Consider the following 16,160-nt stretch of genomic DNA (forward strand, 5'->3'; position numbering starts at 1 on the left):
TCCAAATTTTGCATACCGAGAAGCTCTGTACTTCGCATCAGAAATGCCACTGCAGTGATTAGTTTGGCAACCGCCAAGACGGTCTCTGTTGCTATGGTATTATTTGTGGGATTAATTCTTAGCAGGAGCCAAGCTAACCACGGCAATGGTATTTCTGGTGGAAGATACGGAGTGTTTCGGAGCTTGTGGTTCGGATATAATTGGCGGCTGGCTCTTTCTACATGTTTTTGTAAGGGTTGGGATAGGTTTAGTATAAGGGTTTTATCTGCTTAGGCAGACAGTCTCTGTTGCTGTTGTATTTCTGCGGGATTGTCCGCCTGAACAGATAAAACCCTTACCATAAGTGAAACATGTAGAAAGACGCGTCCATTAATGTTAACCAAAACTTTCACTCCGAGAAGCTTGGTACTTTCCATCAGGAATGCCATTGCCGTAGTTAGCTTGGCTACTACAAAGAGTTTTTCTCTGTTGCTGTGGTATGTTCTGTGCAATTGACTGCCTGAGCTGATAAAACCCTTACAATTAAGCGAAATATGTAGACGGAGTCGTCCATTAATTTCATCCAAAACTATTACTCCATGGCTACTGCGAAGAGTTTGACTTTGTTGCTCTGGTATTCTCTGTGTGATTGTTTGGCTGATAAAACCCTTACAACTAAGCGAAAAATGTAGAAAGAGCCGTCCATTAATTTTATCTAAAACGTATACTCTGAGAGGTTTGGTACTTTCCATCAGAAATGCCATTGCCGTGGTTAGCTTGGCTACCACGAAGAGAGTTAGTCTCTGTTGTTGTTGTATTTCTGTGGGTTTGTCCGCCTGAACAGATAAAACCCTTACCGTAAGTGAAACATGTAGAAAGAGCCGTCCATTAATTTTATCCAAAACTTAGACTCTGAGAAGCTTGGTACTTTCCATCAGTAATGCCATTGCTGTGTTGAGCTTGGCAACTACGAAGAGTTAGTCTCTGTTGCTGTGGTGTTCTCTGTGTAATTGTCTGCCTGAGCTGATATAACCCTTACACTAAGCGAAATATGTGGAAAGAACTGTCCAGTAATTTTATCCAAAACTTTCACTCCGAGAATCTTGGTACCTTCCCTCAGTAATGACATTGCCTTGGTTTGCTTCGCTACCATGAAGAGTTAGTCTCTGTTTCTATTGTGTTTCTGCGGGATTGTCCGACTGAATAGATAAAACCCTTACTATAAGTGAAATATGTAGAATAGCCTTTCATTAATTGTATCCAAAACTTTCACTGCAAGAAACTTGGTACGTTCCATCAGGAATGCCATTGCCGTAGTTAGCTTGGCTACTACGAAGAGTTGGTCTCTGTTGCTGTGGTGTTCTCTGTGTGATTGACTGCCTGAGCTGATAAAACGCTAAGCGAAACATGTAGAAAGAGCCATCCGTTTATTTTACCCAAAACTATTGCTGCGAGAAGCTTGCTACTCTCCATCAGAAATGCCATTGCCATGGTTGACTTGGCTACCAGCAAGACTGTCTGTTGCTGTGGTATTTCTTTGGGATTATCTGGCTGAGCAGATAAAACCCTTACTCTTACGTGAAACATGTAGAAAGAGTCGTCTGTTAATTTCATCCGGAACTATCACTCCGAGAAGCTCGGTACTTTCCATCAGACATGACTTTGCTGTGGTTTGGCTACTATGAAGAGTTTGTCTCTGTTGGTGTGGTATTTTCTTTGGGATTGTGTGGCTGAGCAGATAAAACCCTTAACCTAACCCAAATCCTACCTCAAGCGAAATATGTAGAAAGCACTGTCCGTTAATTTTATGCAAAGCTTTTACTCTGAGAAGCTCTCTACTTTCCATCAGAAATACCATTGCTGTGGTTGGCTTGGCTACTGCGACGAGTTGGTCTCTATTGCTGTGGTATTGTCTGCCAGAGCAGATAAAACTCTTACCCCAACCGTAACCGAAAGATATGGAGCCATCCATTGAGTTTATCAAAATCTAATACTAAGTTCGGGGATAATTTCTTTAGTTTTTATCTTGAGAAATGTTTTTCTAAAGTGCGAGTCCCGCCACCCACCATGATGAGCTGGGGTGCTTCTTCCTGAGCGCTAAGCGGGTACAGAGAAGTTGTTTAATCACAAGCTCTGTGCTTTAGATGACGTTCAATGTTCCTTTTATGGGAGCATCAAGAGAAGGGGCATGTTCTGAGTGGTAAAAAGGAAAAAAAGTGCAGAAATTCATCAATTTGATCTAACCCTAAACCTTACTCTTAACTCTTAAAACATTAAATTGTAATTGCAGAAAAGTTCAATTTGAAAAAAAAACAAAACAAACAAACGACAAACACTTGTATTGTTCCAAACCCCACCAACAACCTTTCAAGTTTAAAACGGGATAAAGTAATCAAGATATAAGACTGGGAGATCAGTTGTAATGAATAAACACCCAAATTGCCCCCAGACTTAACCAATCAAACTCTATCCATATCCCTAACCCGAATCCTGGGGGTATTTCTAATCCAGCACTTGGGCATTGGCGGAGGTGCTCAGTTGACATGTGTTGGCTCTGGCATTCAATCCTAACCATAAAGTTAACCTAGTATGTTCAGTGTGAAATGCCGGAGCCGTGGTTAGCTTGGCTACCGCGAAGAGTTGGTCTCTTGCTGTGGGGTTTTCTGTGGGATTTGCTGCCTGAGCAGGTAGAACCTCTACCCTAATACAAACCCCAACCCAAACGTGTTGAAAGAGCCGTCTGTTAATTGTATCCAAATTTTGCATACCGAGAAGCTCTGTACTTCGCATCAGAAATGCCACTGCAGTGATTAGTTTGGCAACCGCCAAGACGGTCTCTGTTGCTATGGTATTATTTGTGGGATTAATTCTTAGCAGGAGCCAAGCTAACCACGGCAATGGTATTTCTGGTGGAAGATACGGAGTGTTTCGGAGCTTGTGGTTCGGATATAATTGGCGGCTGGCTCTTTCTACATGTTTTTGTAAGGGTTGGGATAGGTTTAGTATAAGGGTTTTATCTGCTTAGGCAGACACTCTGTTGCTGTTGTATTTCTGCGGGATTGTCCGCCTGAACAGATAAAACCCTTACCATAAGTGAAACATGTAGAAAGACGCGTCCATTAATGTTAACCAAAACTTTCACTCCGAGAAGCTTGGTACTTTCCATCAGGAATGCCATTGCCGTAGTTAGCTTGGCTACTACAAAGAGTTTTTCTCTGTTGCTGTGGTATGTTCTGTGCAATTGACTGCCTGAGCTGATAAAACCCTTACAATTAAGCGAAATATGTAGACGGAGTCGTCCATTAATTTCATCCAAAACTATTACTCCATGGCTACTGCGAAGAGTTTGACTTTGTTGCTCTGGTATTCTCTGTGTGATTGTTTGGCTGATAAAACCCTTACAACTAAGCGAAAAATGTAGAAAGAGCCGTCCATTAATTTTATCTAAAACGTATACTCTGAGAGGTTTGGTACTTTCCATCAGAAATGCCATTGCCGTGGTTAGCTTGGCTACCACGAAGAGTTGGTCTCTGTTGCTATTGTAATATCTGCGGGATTGTCCGCCTGAACAGATAAAATCCTTACTATAAATGAAACATTTAGAAAGAGCCGTCCATTAATGTTATCCAAAACTTTCACTCCGAGAAGCTTGGTAATTTCCATCAGTAATGCCATTTGCTGTAGTTAGCTTGGCTACTACGAAGAGTTAGTCTCTGTTGCTGTGGTATTCTCTGTGCGATTGTCTGCCTGAGTTGATAAAACCCTTACGCTAAGTGAAACATGTAGAAACAGCCTCCGTGACATTTTTTTCCGAAACTGTCAATCAGAAAGTCGGTACTTGAGAAGAGCAGTGCCATTGCTGTATTTAGCTTGGTTACGATGAAGTTAGTCTCTGTTGCTGTGGGATTGTCTGCCTGAGCAGGTAAAACACTTATGCTAACTAAAACGAAACGTTGTAGAAAGAGCTTGCGTCAGTAAGATCCAAAACTGTCACTCCGAGAAGCTGGGTACTTTCCATCAGAAATGCCATTGCCGTGGCGAGCTTTGCTACTGCGAAGGGTTAGTCTCTGTTGCTGTGAGATAGTTTTCATGAGCTGATAAAACCCTCAACCAAAACATGAAGAAAGTCAGTTAGTTTGATCTAAAATTTCGAGTACGAATAAGTCGGTACTTAATTTCTGAATTTTCCTTGCTGTGTTTAGCTTGGCTACCGTGAAGTGTTAGTCTTTGTTGCTTTGATATTCTGTGTGGGATTGTCTGCCTGAGCAGGTAAAACAATTACCCTAAACCAACCGAAACGTAGAAAGAGCCATCCGTTTATTTTACCCAAAACTATCGCTGCGAGAAGCTTGCTACTCTCCATCAGAAATGCCATTGCCATGGTTGGCTTGGCTACCACCAAGACTGTCTGTTGCTGTGGTATTTCTTTGGGATTATCTCGCTGAGCAGATAAAATCCTTACTCTTACGTGAAACATGTAGAAAGAGTCGTCTGTTAATTTCATCCGGAACTATCACTCCGAGAAGCTCGGTACTTTCCATCAGAAATGACTTTGCTGTGGTTAGTTAGGCTACTCTGAAGAGTTAGTCTCTGTTGGTGTGGTATTTTCTTTGGGTTTGTGTGGCTGAGCAGATAAAACCCTTAACCTAACCCAAATCCTACCTCAAGCAAACATGTAGAAAGCGCTGTCCGTTAATTTTATGCGAAACTTTTACTCTGAGAAGCTCTCTACTTTCCATCAGAAATACCATTGTCGTGGTTAGCTTGGCTCCTGCGACGAGTTGGTCTCTATTGCTGTGGTATTGTCTGTAGGATTGTCTGCCAGAGCATATAAAACTCTTACCCCAACCGTAACCGAAAGGTATAGAGCCATCCATTGAGTTTATCAAAACCCAACAGTAATTTCGGGGATAATTTCTTTAGTTTTTATCTTGAGAAATGTTTTTCTAAAGTGCGAGTCTCGCCACTCACCATGATGAGCCTGGGGTTCTTCTCCCTGACCGCGAAGCAGGTACAGAGCAGTGGTTTAATCACTCACTCTGGGCTTTTGGTGACCGTTCAGTGTTGCTTTTAAGGAGTTATCAAGAGGAAGGAGCCTGTTCGGTGTGGTAAAAAGGAGGGGCAAAATGTAGAAATTCATCAATTTTATCTAAACCTACCCCTAAAACTTAGTCCTAACCCTAAAAACATGACAATTGTAGAAGTGCAATTCAATAAAAGAAATCCACTTGTATTGCTGCAAACCCCACCAACAACTTTTCAAGTTTAAAACGGGATAAACTAATCAAGAGGGAAGACAATGGGGGATCAAGTGTAAAGAATAAACGACCTCCAAATAGATCCTATACTCAATCGATCAAACTCTCTCCAAATTCGTAACCCTAAACCTGGGGGTATCTGTAAGCCAGTATTTGGGCATTGTTGAGGCGCCTGGTTGACATGTGTTGGCTCTGGCATTCAATTCTCTAACCCTTACCTTTCACTCGGAGAAGCCTAGTATTTCCCATCAAAAATGCCATTGCCATGGTTGGCGTGGCTAACATGAAGAGTTAATCTCTGTTGCTGTGGGATTTTCTGGCTGAGCAGGTAAAACCTTTACCTTAACACAAACCCTACCCTTACGTGTTGAAAGAGCCGTATGTTGATTTTTATCCAAACCTTTCACACCGAGAAGCTCTGTACTTTCCATCAGAAATGCCATTGCAATGGTTAGCTTGGCAACCGCCAAGACAGTCTCTGTTGCTATGGTATTCTTTGTGGGATTAATTCTTAGCAGAAGTCAAGCTAACCACGGCAATGGTATTTGATGGAAAATAATGTCACGGAGCTTAAGGTTTGGATATAATTAATGGATGGCTCTTTCTACATCTTTCTGTAAGGGTTGGGATAGGTTTAGTGTAAGAGTTTTATCTGCTCAGGCAGACAGTGTCTGCTGCTGTGGTATTCTCTGTGGAACTACTTTTGAGTAGGAAAAACCCTCATTGTAACCCTACGCCAACCCTGGCCAAAAGATGTAGAAAGAGACCTCCATTAATTTTATCCAAAACTTTCATTTCGAGAAGCTCGGTACTTTCCATCAGAAATGCAATTTCCATCAAATTATGCAAACCTAATCCTAACCAAAAGATTCAGAAGACTACACTTTCAGCGGTCATTTCTGTCGTTCTTGGCTTGAAAAATGTTTCTAAGTGTGAGTCCGCCACCCACGATGATGCGCTGCGGTGCTTCTTCCTGAGCATGAAGCAGGTACAGCGAAGTGATTTGATTACAAGCTCTGTGCTTTTGAGGCAGAGTGTGCTCTGAGTGGTAAAAGAAAAAAATTGAGAAAGCCATCAATTACTTTTATTTTAAACCTAACTCTAAAAACATTAACCTGCAATAGCAGTGAATTTCAATTAAAAAAAAAATCACTTATGCTCCAAACCCCATCAAGAACTTTTCAAGTTTAAATCAGGATAAACGGTGGATAATCTCAAGCTGTGTGCTTTTGAGGCAAGATGCATCCTCTGATTGGTAAAATGGAGAAATCTATCTATTTTATTGAAACATAACTCTAATAACAAACTGCCATAGCAGAGAACTTCAATTTTAAAAAAAAAAGGTTTATAATGCTCCAAACCTCACCAGCAATTTTTCAAGTTTAACACGGGATAAACTAATCAAAATACAGGACAGTGGCAGATCAGTTGTAAAGAAGAAAAAAATATCCAAATTGAACCCATCAATCTCTCCATAACTCTCATATTGGGGTATCGCTGAGCCAGTGCTTGGGCACTGTCCGCCTGAGCAGAAACACTTGACACTAAACTCAAACACTATGTCAACCGAAACATGTAGCAAGGACCATCCGTTGATTTATTTCCAAAACTTTTACTACGAGAAGCTTGGTTCTTTCCTTCAGGAATGCAATTGGCGTGGTTAGCTTGGCTACTGCGACGAGTTGGTCTCTATTGCTGTGGTATTCTCTGTGCGATTGTCTGCCTGAGCTGATAAAACTCTTACCATAAGTGAAACATGTAGAAAGAGCCTTCCATTAATTTTATCCAAAACTTTCACTCCGAGAAGCTTGGTACTTTCCATCAGAAATGCCATTGCTGTGGTTAGTTTGGCTACTGCGAAGATTTGGTCTCTGTTGCTGTGGTATTCTCTGTGCGATTGTCTGCCTGAGCTGATAAAACCCTTAAACTAAGCGAAACATGGAAGGAGCCGTCCGTTAATTTTATCCAAGACTTTCACTCCGAGAAGCTTGGTACTTTCCATCAGAAATCCGATTGCCGTGGTTAGCCTGGCTACTGCGAAGAGTTAGTCTCTGTTGCTCTGAGATTGTTTGCCTGAGTAGATAAAACCCTTAACCAATCCCAAACCCTACGTCAACCAAAACATGAAGAAAGTCATCAGTTAATTTGATCCAAAATTGACTACGAGAATTCGGTACTTTATTTCAAAATTGTCATTTCTGTGTTTAGCTTGGCTACCGCGAAGTGGTAGTCTCTGTCGCTGTGGGATTGTCTGCCTGAGCAGGTAAAACACTGACCCTAACCCAACCCAAACATGTATGTAGAAAGAACCATCCGTTTATTTTACCCAAAACTATCGCAGCGACAAGCTCACTGCTCTCCGTCAGAAATGCCATTGCCGTGGTTGGCTTGGCTACCACGAACACTGTCTGGTACTGTGGTACTTCTATGGGATTATCCGGCTGAGCAGATAAAACCCTTTCTCTTAAGTGAAACATGTAGAAAGAGTCATCTGTTAATTTCATCCGGAACTATCACTCCGAGAAGCTCGGTACTTTACATCAGAAATGACATTGTTGTGGTTAGTTTGGCTACTATGAAGAGTTAGACTCTGTTGCTGTGGTGTTCTCTGTTTGATTGTCTACCTGAGCTGATAAAACACTTACCCTAAGCGAAACATGTAGAAGGAGCCGTCCATTAATTTTATTACAAGATTTTATTCTGAGCAGCTTGGTACATTCCATCTGAAATACCATTACCGTGGTTAGCTTGTCTATCGAAGTTATTCTCTGTTGCAGTGGTATTCTCTGTAAGATTTTCTGCTTTAGCAGGTGAAACCCTAACCCTATCCCAACCGAAACATCTAGAAAGAGCAATCCATTAATTTTATCTGAAACTATCACTCCATGTTCAGAAATGTTACTGCGAAGAGGTAGTCGCTGTTGATGTGGTATTGTCTGTTGTATTGTTTGCCTGAGCAGACAATACTCTTAGCCTAACTCATCCCTAAACGAAAGATGTAGAAAGGGCAATCTGTTAATTTTATCCAAACCTTTCAGTTGGAAAATCTCAGTATTTCCATCAGAAATGACTGTCATGGATAGCTTGGCTACTGCTAAGAGTTATTCTCTGTTGTCGTATTTTTTTGTGGGATTGTCTGACTGAGCAGATAAGCCCTAACCCAAACCTTATCTCAAGTGAAACATGTAGAAAGCTCTCTTTGTTCATTTTATGCAAATCTTTTACTCTGAAAAGCTCAGTACTTTCCATCAGAAATGCCATTGCCATGGTTAGCTTGGCTACTGCGACGAGTTGGTGTCTTCCTGTGGTATTCTCTGTAGGATTGTGTGCCAGAGCAGATGAAACCCTTACCCTAACCCAAAGATATAGAGCCATGCGTTACGTTTAGCCAAACTTAATCCTATTTTCAGGGATAGGTTCTTTAGTTTTATCGTGAGAAATGTTTTTCTAAAGTGAGTCCTGCCACCCACGACGATGAGCTGGGGTACTTCTTCCTGAGCGCTAAGCGGGTACAGAGACGTGGTTTAGTCACAAGCTCTATGCTTTAGATGATGTTCAATGTTCCTTTCATGGGAGCATCAAGAGAAGGGGCATGTTCTGAATGGTAAAACGGAAAAAAGTGCAGAAAATCATCAATTTGATCTAAACCTTAGTCTTAACTCTTAAAACATTAAATTGCAATTGCAGAAAAGTTCAATTAAAAAAAAAAACAAACAAAAAACACTTGCATTGTTTCAAACCCCACCAACAACTTTTCAAGTTTAAAACGGGATAAAGTAATCAAGATATAAGACAAAGGGAGATCAGTTATAACGAATAAACACCCAATTTGCTCCTAGACTTAACCAATCTATCCATATCCCTAATCCTGGGTGTATTTCTAATCCAGCACTTGGGCATTGGCAGAGGTGCTCAGTTGACATGTGTTGGCTCTGGCATTCAATCCTAACCATAAAGTTAACCTAGTATTTTCAATCTGAAATGCTGTTGCTGTGGTTAGCTTGGCTACTGCCAAGAGTTGGTCTCTGTTGCTGAGGGGTTTTCTGTGGGATTTGCTGCCTGTGCAGATAAAACCTTTACCCTAATACAAACCCAACTCAAACGTGTTGAAAGAGCCGTCTGTTAGTTTTATCCAAATCTTGCATACCGAGAAGCTCTGTACTTTCCATCAGAAATGCTATTGTTGGCTTGGCAACCTCCAAGACAGTCTCTGTTGCTATGGTATTATTTGTGGGATTAATTCTTAGCAGGAGCCAAGCTAACCACGGCAATGGTATTTCTGGTGGAATATTCTGAGTGTTTCGGAGCGTTTGGTTCAGATATAATTAGCGGCTGGCTCTTTCTACATGTTTTTGTAAGGGTTGGGATAGGTTTAGTATAAGGGTTTTATCTGCTTAGGCAGACAGTCTCTATTGCTGTTGTATTTCTGCGGGATTGTCTGCCTGAACAGATAAAACCCTTACCATAAGTGAAACATTTAGAAAGAGCCGTCCATTAATGTTATCCAAAACTGTCACTCCGAGAAGCTTGGTACTTTCCATCAGGAATGCCATTGCCGTAGTTAGCTTGGGTACGACAAAGAGTTAGTCTCTGTTGCTGTGGTGTTCTCTGTGTGATTGACTGCCTGAGCTGATAAAACCCTTATACTAACTGAAATATGTTGAGAGAGCCGTTCAGTAATTTTATTCAAAATTTTTACTACGAGTACCTCTAATTTCCATCATAAATGCCATTGCTGTGGTTAGCTTGGCTACAATGAAGAGTTAGTCTCTGTTGCTATGGTATTCTCTGTGCGATTATCTGCTTAAACAGGTAACACACTTGCCCTAACCCAACCAAAACATCTAAGAGCCATCCGTTAATTTTGTCCAAAACTCTCACTCCAAGATGCTCGGTTTTTCCTTCAAAAATGCCATTGCCATGGTTACCTTGGCTACCACGAAGAGTTAAGTCTCTGTCGCTGTTCTATTTCTGAGGGATTGTCCGCCTAAACAGATAAACCCATTACTCTAAGCGAAACATATAGAAAGCACTCCGTTTATTTCATCCAAAATTTTCAGTCGAAGGTCGGTTCTTTCCTTAAGAAATGCCATTGCGGTGGTTAGCTTCGCTACTGCAAAGAGTTGGTCTCTGTTGCTGTGGTATTCTCTGTGCGATTGTCTGCCTGAGCAGATAATGCCCTTACAACTAAGCGAAATATATAGAAAAAGCCGTCCAGTAATTTTATCCAAAACTTTTACTACGAGTAGCTTGGTACTTTCCATCAGAAATTCCATTTTCGTAGTTAGCTTGGCTACAATGAAGAGTTAGTCTCTGTTGCTGTTGTATTTCTGCGATTGTCTGCTTACACAGGTAACATACTTGACCTAACCCAACCAAAACATGTAGGAAGAGCCGTCCGTTAATTTTATGCAAAACATTCAGCCCAAGAAGCTCGGTTCTTTGCTTCAGAAATTCCATTGCCGTGGTTAGCTTGGCTACCACGAAGAGTTGGTCTCTGTTGCTGTTGTATTTCTGAGGGATTGTCCGCCTAAATGGATAAAACGCTTACACTAAGCGAAATATGTAAAAACGCCGGGCATTAATTTTACCCAAATCTTTCCCTCCAAAAAGCTTGGTACTTTCCATCAGAAATGCCATTGCTGTGGTTAGCTTGGCTACCACGAAGAGAGTTAGTCTCTGTTGTTGTTGTTGTATTTCTGTGGGTTTGTCCGCCTGAACAGATAAAACCCTTACCGTAAGTGAAACATGTAGAAAGAGCCGTCCATTAATGTTATACAAAACTTTCACTCCGAGAAGCTTGGTACTTTCCATCAGGAATGCCATTGCTGTAGTTAGCTTGGCTACTACGAAGAGTTAGTCTCTGTTGCTGTGGTGTTCTCTGTGCGATTGTCTGCCTGAGCTGATAAAAACCCTTATACTATGCGACACATGTAGAAAGAGCTGTCCAGTAATTTTATCCAAAGCTTTCACTCCGAGAATCTTGGTACTTTTCTTCAGTAATGCCATTGTCCTGGATTGCTTGGCTACCACAAAGAGTTAGTCTCTGTTGCTGTTGTATTTCTGCGCGATTGTCCGACTGAACAGATAAAACCCTTACCATAAGTGAAACATGAAGAAAGAGCCGTCCAATAATGTTATCCAAAACTTTCACTTCGAGAAGCTTGGTACTTCCCATCAGGAATGCCATTTCCGTAGTAAGCCTGGCTACTACGAAGATTTAGTCTCTGTTGCTGTGGTGTTCTCTGTGCGATTGACTGCCTGAGCTGATAAAACACGAATGCTAAGCGAAACATGTACAAAGAGCTGTCCATTGACGTTATCCAAAACTTTCACTCCGAGAAGCTTGGTACTTTCCATCCGAAATGCCATTCCTATGGTTAGCTTGGCTACTGCGAAGAGTTGGTGTCTGTTGCTATGGTATTCTCTGTGCGATTGACTGCCTGAGCTGATGAAACCCTTACGCTAAGCGAAACATGTAGAAAGAGGCGTTCATTAATTTTATCCAAAACTTAGACTCTGAGAAGCTTGGTACTTTCCATCAGTAATGCCATTGCTGTGTTGAGCTTGGCAACTACGAAGAGTTAGTCTCTGTTGCTGTGGTGTTCTCTGTGTAATTGTCTGCCTAAGCTGATATAACCCTTACACTAAGCGAAATATGTGGAAAGAACTGTCCAGTAATTTTATCCAAAACTTTCACTCCGAGAATCTTGGTACCTTCCCTCAGTAATGACATTGCCTTGGTTTGCTTCGCTACCATGAAGAGTTAGTCTCTGTTTCTATTGTGTTTCTGCGGGATTGTCCGACTGAATAGATAAAACCCTTACTATAAGTGAAATATGTAGAATAGCCTTTCATTAATTGTATCCAAAACTTTCACTGCAAGAAACTTGGTACGTTCCATCAGGAATGCCATTGCCGTAGTTAGCTTGGCTACTACGAAGAGTTAGTCTCTGTTGCTGTGGTGTTCTCTGTGTGATTGACTGCCTGAGCTGATAAAACGCTAAGCGAAACATGTAGAAAGAGCCATCCGTTTATTTTACCCAAAACTATTGCTGCGAGAAGCTTGCTACTCTCCATCAGAAATGCCATTGCCATGGTTGACTTGGCTACCAGCAAGACTGTCTGTTGCTGTGGTATTTCTTTGGGATTATCTGGCTGAGCAGATAAAACCCTTACTCTTACGTGAAACATGTAGAAAGAGTCGTCTGTTAATTTCATCCGGAACTATCACTCCGAGAAGCTCGGTACTTTCCATCAGACATGACTTTGCTGTGGTTAGTTTGGCTACTATGAAGAGTTTGTCTCTGTTGGTGTGGTATTTTCTTTGGGATTGTGTGGCTGAGCAGATAAAACCCTTAACCTAACCCAAATCCTACCTCAAGCGAAACATGTAGAAAGCACTGTCCGTTAATTTTATGCAAAGCTTTTACTCTGAGAAGCTCTCTACTTTCCATCAGAAATACCATTGCTGTGGTTGGCTTGGCTACTGCGACGAGTTGGTCTCTATTGCTGTGGTATTGTCTGCCAGAGCAGATAAAACTCTTACCCCAACCGTAACCGAAAGATATGGAGCCATCCATTGAGTTTATCAAAATCTAATACTAAGTTCGGGGATAATTTCTTTAGTTTTCATCTTGAGAAATGTTTTTCTAAAGTGCGAGTCCCGCCACCCACCATGATGAGCTGGGGTGCTTCTTCCTGAGCGCTAAGCGGGTACAGAGAAGTTGTTTAATCACAAGCTCTGTGCTTTAGATGACGTTCAATGTTCCTTTTATGGGAGCATCAAGAGAAGGGGCATGTTCTGAGTGGTAAAAAGGAAAAAAAGTGCAGAAATTCATCAATTTGATCTAACCCTAAACCTTACTCTTAACTCTTAAAACATTAAATTGTAATTGCAGAAAAGTTCAATTTGAAAAAAAAACAAAACAAACAAACGACAAACACTTGTATTGTTCCAAACCCCACCAACAACCTTTCAAGTTTAAAACGGGATAAAGTAATCAAGATATAAGACTGGGAGATCAGTTGTAATGAATAAACACCCAAATTGCCCCCAGACTTAACCAATCAAACTCTATCCATATCCCTAACCCGAATCCTGGGGGTATTTCTAATCCAGCACTTGGGCATTGGCGGAGGTGCTCAGTTGACATGTGTTGGCTCTGGCATTCAACCCTAACCATAAAGTTAACCTAGTATGTTCAGTGTGAAATGCCGGAGCCGTGGTTAGTTTGGCTACCGCGAAGAGTTGGTCTCTTGCTGTGGGGTTTTCTGTGGGATTTGCTGCCTGAGCAGGTAGAACCTCTACCCTAATACAAACCCCAACCCAAACGTGTTGAAAGAGCCGTCTGTTAATTTTATCCAAATTTTGCATTCCGAGAAGCTCTGTACTTCGCATCAGAAATGCCACTGCAGTGATTAGTTTGGCAACCGCCAAGACAGTCTCTGTTGCTATGGTATTATTTGTGGGATTAATTCTTAGCAGGAGCCAAGCTAACCACGGCAATGGTATTTCTGGTGGAAGATACGGAGTGTTTCGGAGCTTGTGGTTCGGATATAATTGGCGGTTGGCTCTTTCTACATGTTTTTGTAAGGGTTGGGATAGGTTTAGTATAAGGGTTTTATCTGCTTAGGCAGACAGTCTCTGTTGCTGTTGTATTTCTGCGGGATTGTCCGCCTGAACAGATAAAACCCTTACCATAAGTGAAACATGTAGAAATCGCGTCCATTAATGTTAACCAAAACTTTCACTCCGAGAAGCTTGGTACTTTCCATCAGGAATGCCATTGCCGTAGTTAGCTTGGCTACTACAAAGAGTTTTTCTCTGTTGCTGTGGTATGTTCTGTGCAATTGACTGCCTGAGCTGATAAAACCCTTACAATTAAGCGAAATATGTAGACGGAGTCGTCCATTAATTTCATCCAAAACTATTACTCCATGGCTACTGCGAAGAGTTTGACTTTGTTGCTCTGGTATTCTCTGTGTGATTGTTTGGCTGATAAAACCCTTACAACTAAGCGAAAAATGTAGAAAGAGCCGTCCATTAATTTTATCTAAAACGTATACTCTGAGAGGTTTGGTACTTTCCATCAGAAATGCCATTGCCGTGGTTAGCTTGGCTACCACGAAGAGTTGGTCTCTGTTGCTGTTGTAATATCTGCGGGATTGTCCGCCTGAACAGATAAAATCCTTACTATAAATGAAACATTTAGAAAGAGCCGTCCATTAATGTTATCCAAAACTTTCACTCCGAGAAGCTTGGTAATTTCCATCAGTAATGCCATTTGCTGTAGTTAGCTTGGCTACTACGAAGAGTTAGTCTCTGTTGCTGTGGTATTCTCTGTGCGATTGTTTGCCTGAGCTGATAAAACCCTTACGCTAAGTGAAACATGTAGAAACAGCCTCCGTGACATTTTTTTTCCGAAACTGTCACTCAAAAAGTCGGTACTTGAGAAGAGCAGTGCCATTGCTGTATTTAGCTTGGTTACGATGAAGTTAGTCTCTGTTGCTGTGGGATTGTCTGCCTGAGCGGGTAAAACACTTATGCTAACTAAAACGAAACGTTGTAGAAAGAGCTTACGTCAGTAAGATCCAAAACTGTCACTCCGAGAAGCTGGGTACTTTCCATCAGAAATGCCATTGCCGTGGCGAGCTTTGCTACTACGAAGGGTTAGTCTCTGTTGCTGTGAGTTTTCCTGAGCTGATAAAACCCTCAACCAAAACATGAAGAAAGTCAGTTAGTTTGATCTAAAATTTCGAGTACGAATAAGTCGGTACTTAATTTCTGAATTTTCCTTGCTGTGTTTAGCTTGGCTACCGTGAAGTGTTAGTCTCTGTTGCTGTGCTATTTTGTGTGGGATTGTCTGCCTGAGCAGGTAAAGCACTTACACTAAACCAACTGAAACATGTAGAAAGAGCCATCCGTTTATTTTAACCAAAGCTATCGCTGTGAGAAGCTTGCTACTCTCCATCAGAAACGCCATTGGCTACCACCAAGACTGTCTGTTGCTGTGGTATTTTTTGGGGTTATCTGGCTGAGCAGATAAAACCCTTACTCTTACGTGAAACATGTAGAAAGAGTCGTCTGTTAATTTCATCCGGAACTATCACTCCGAGAAGCTCGGTACTTTCCATCAGACATGACTTTGCTGTGGTTTGGCTACTATGAAGAGTTTGTCTCTGTTGGTGTGGTATTTTCTTTGGGATTGTGTGGCTGAGCAGATAAAACCCTTAACCTAACCCAAATCCTACCTCAAGCGAAATATGTAGAAAGCACTGTCCGTTAATTTTATGCAAAGCTTTTACTCTGAGAAGCTCTCTACTTTCCATCAGAAATACCATTGCTGTGGTTGGCTTGGCTACTGCGACGAGTTGGTCTCTATTGCTGTGGTATTGTCTGCCAGAGCAGATAAAACTCTTACCCCAACGGTAACCGAAAGATATGGAGCCATCCATTGAGTTTATCAAAATCTAATACTAAGTTCGGGGATAATTTCTTTAGTTTTTATCTTGAGAAATGTTTTTCTAAAGTGCGAGTCCCGCCACCCACCATGATGAGCTGGGGTGCTTCTTCCTGAGCGCTAAGCGGGTACAGAGAAGTTGTTTAATCACAAGCTCTGTGCTTTAGATGACGTTCAATGTTCCTTTTATGGGAGCATCAAGAGAAGGGGCATGTTCTGAGTGGTAAAAAGGAAAAAAAGTGCAGAAATTCATCAATTTGATCTAACCCTAAACCTTACTCTTAACTCTTAAAACATTAAATTGTAATTGCAGAAAAGTTCAATTTGAAAAAAAAACAAAACAAACAAACGACAAACACTTGTATTGTTCCAAACCCCACCAACAACCTTTCAAGTTTAAAACGGGATAAAGTAATCAAGATATAAGACTGGGAGATCAGTTGTAATGAATAAACACCCA

General features: G+C 41.4%; 5 non-coding genes and 1 pseudogene across 5 annotated transcripts; all 6 read left to right on the top strand.

The window, feature by feature from the left end:
• The first annotated feature begins 1,963 nt into the window (after positions 1-1,963).
• LOC130120175 (small nucleolar RNA U3) lies at positions 1,964-2,181 on the top strand. The gene has a single exon (XR_008810897.1). It is a non-coding gene; the product is annotated as a small nucleolar RNA U3 (small nucleolar RNA).
• A 2,692-nt stretch (positions 2,182-4,873) lies between these two features.
• Positions 4,874-5,089, top strand: LOC130120214 (small nucleolar RNA U3). The gene has a single exon (XR_008810929.1). It is a non-coding gene; the product is annotated as a small nucleolar RNA U3 (small nucleolar RNA).
• A 1,022-nt stretch (positions 5,090-6,111) lies between these two features.
• On the top strand, positions 6,112-6,287 carry LOC130120210 (small nucleolar RNA U3; annotated as a pseudogene).
• A 2,344-nt stretch (positions 6,288-8,631) lies between these two features.
• On the top strand, positions 8,632-8,843 carry LOC130120202 (small nucleolar RNA U3). The gene has a single exon (XR_008810924.1). It is a non-coding gene; the product is annotated as a small nucleolar RNA U3 (small nucleolar RNA).
• Positions 8,844-12,832: 3,989 nt separating this feature from the next.
• On the top strand, positions 12,833-13,050 carry LOC130120179 (small nucleolar RNA U3). The gene has a single exon (XR_008810901.1). It is a non-coding gene; the product is annotated as a small nucleolar RNA U3 (small nucleolar RNA).
• Positions 13,051-15,707: 2,657 nt separating this feature from the next.
• LOC130120176 (small nucleolar RNA U3) lies at positions 15,708-15,925 on the top strand. Its single transcript, XR_008810898.1, has one exon. It is a non-coding gene; the product is annotated as a small nucleolar RNA U3 (small nucleolar RNA).
• Positions 15,926-16,160: the final 235 nt, after the last annotated feature.

Source organism: Lampris incognitus, chromosome 10, assembly GCF_029633865.1.
Source record: "Lampris incognitus isolate fLamInc1 chromosome 10, fLamInc1.hap2, whole genome shotgun sequence".
Lineage (NCBI taxonomy): Eukaryota > Metazoa > Chordata > Actinopteri > Lampriformes > Lampridae > Lampris > Lampris incognitus.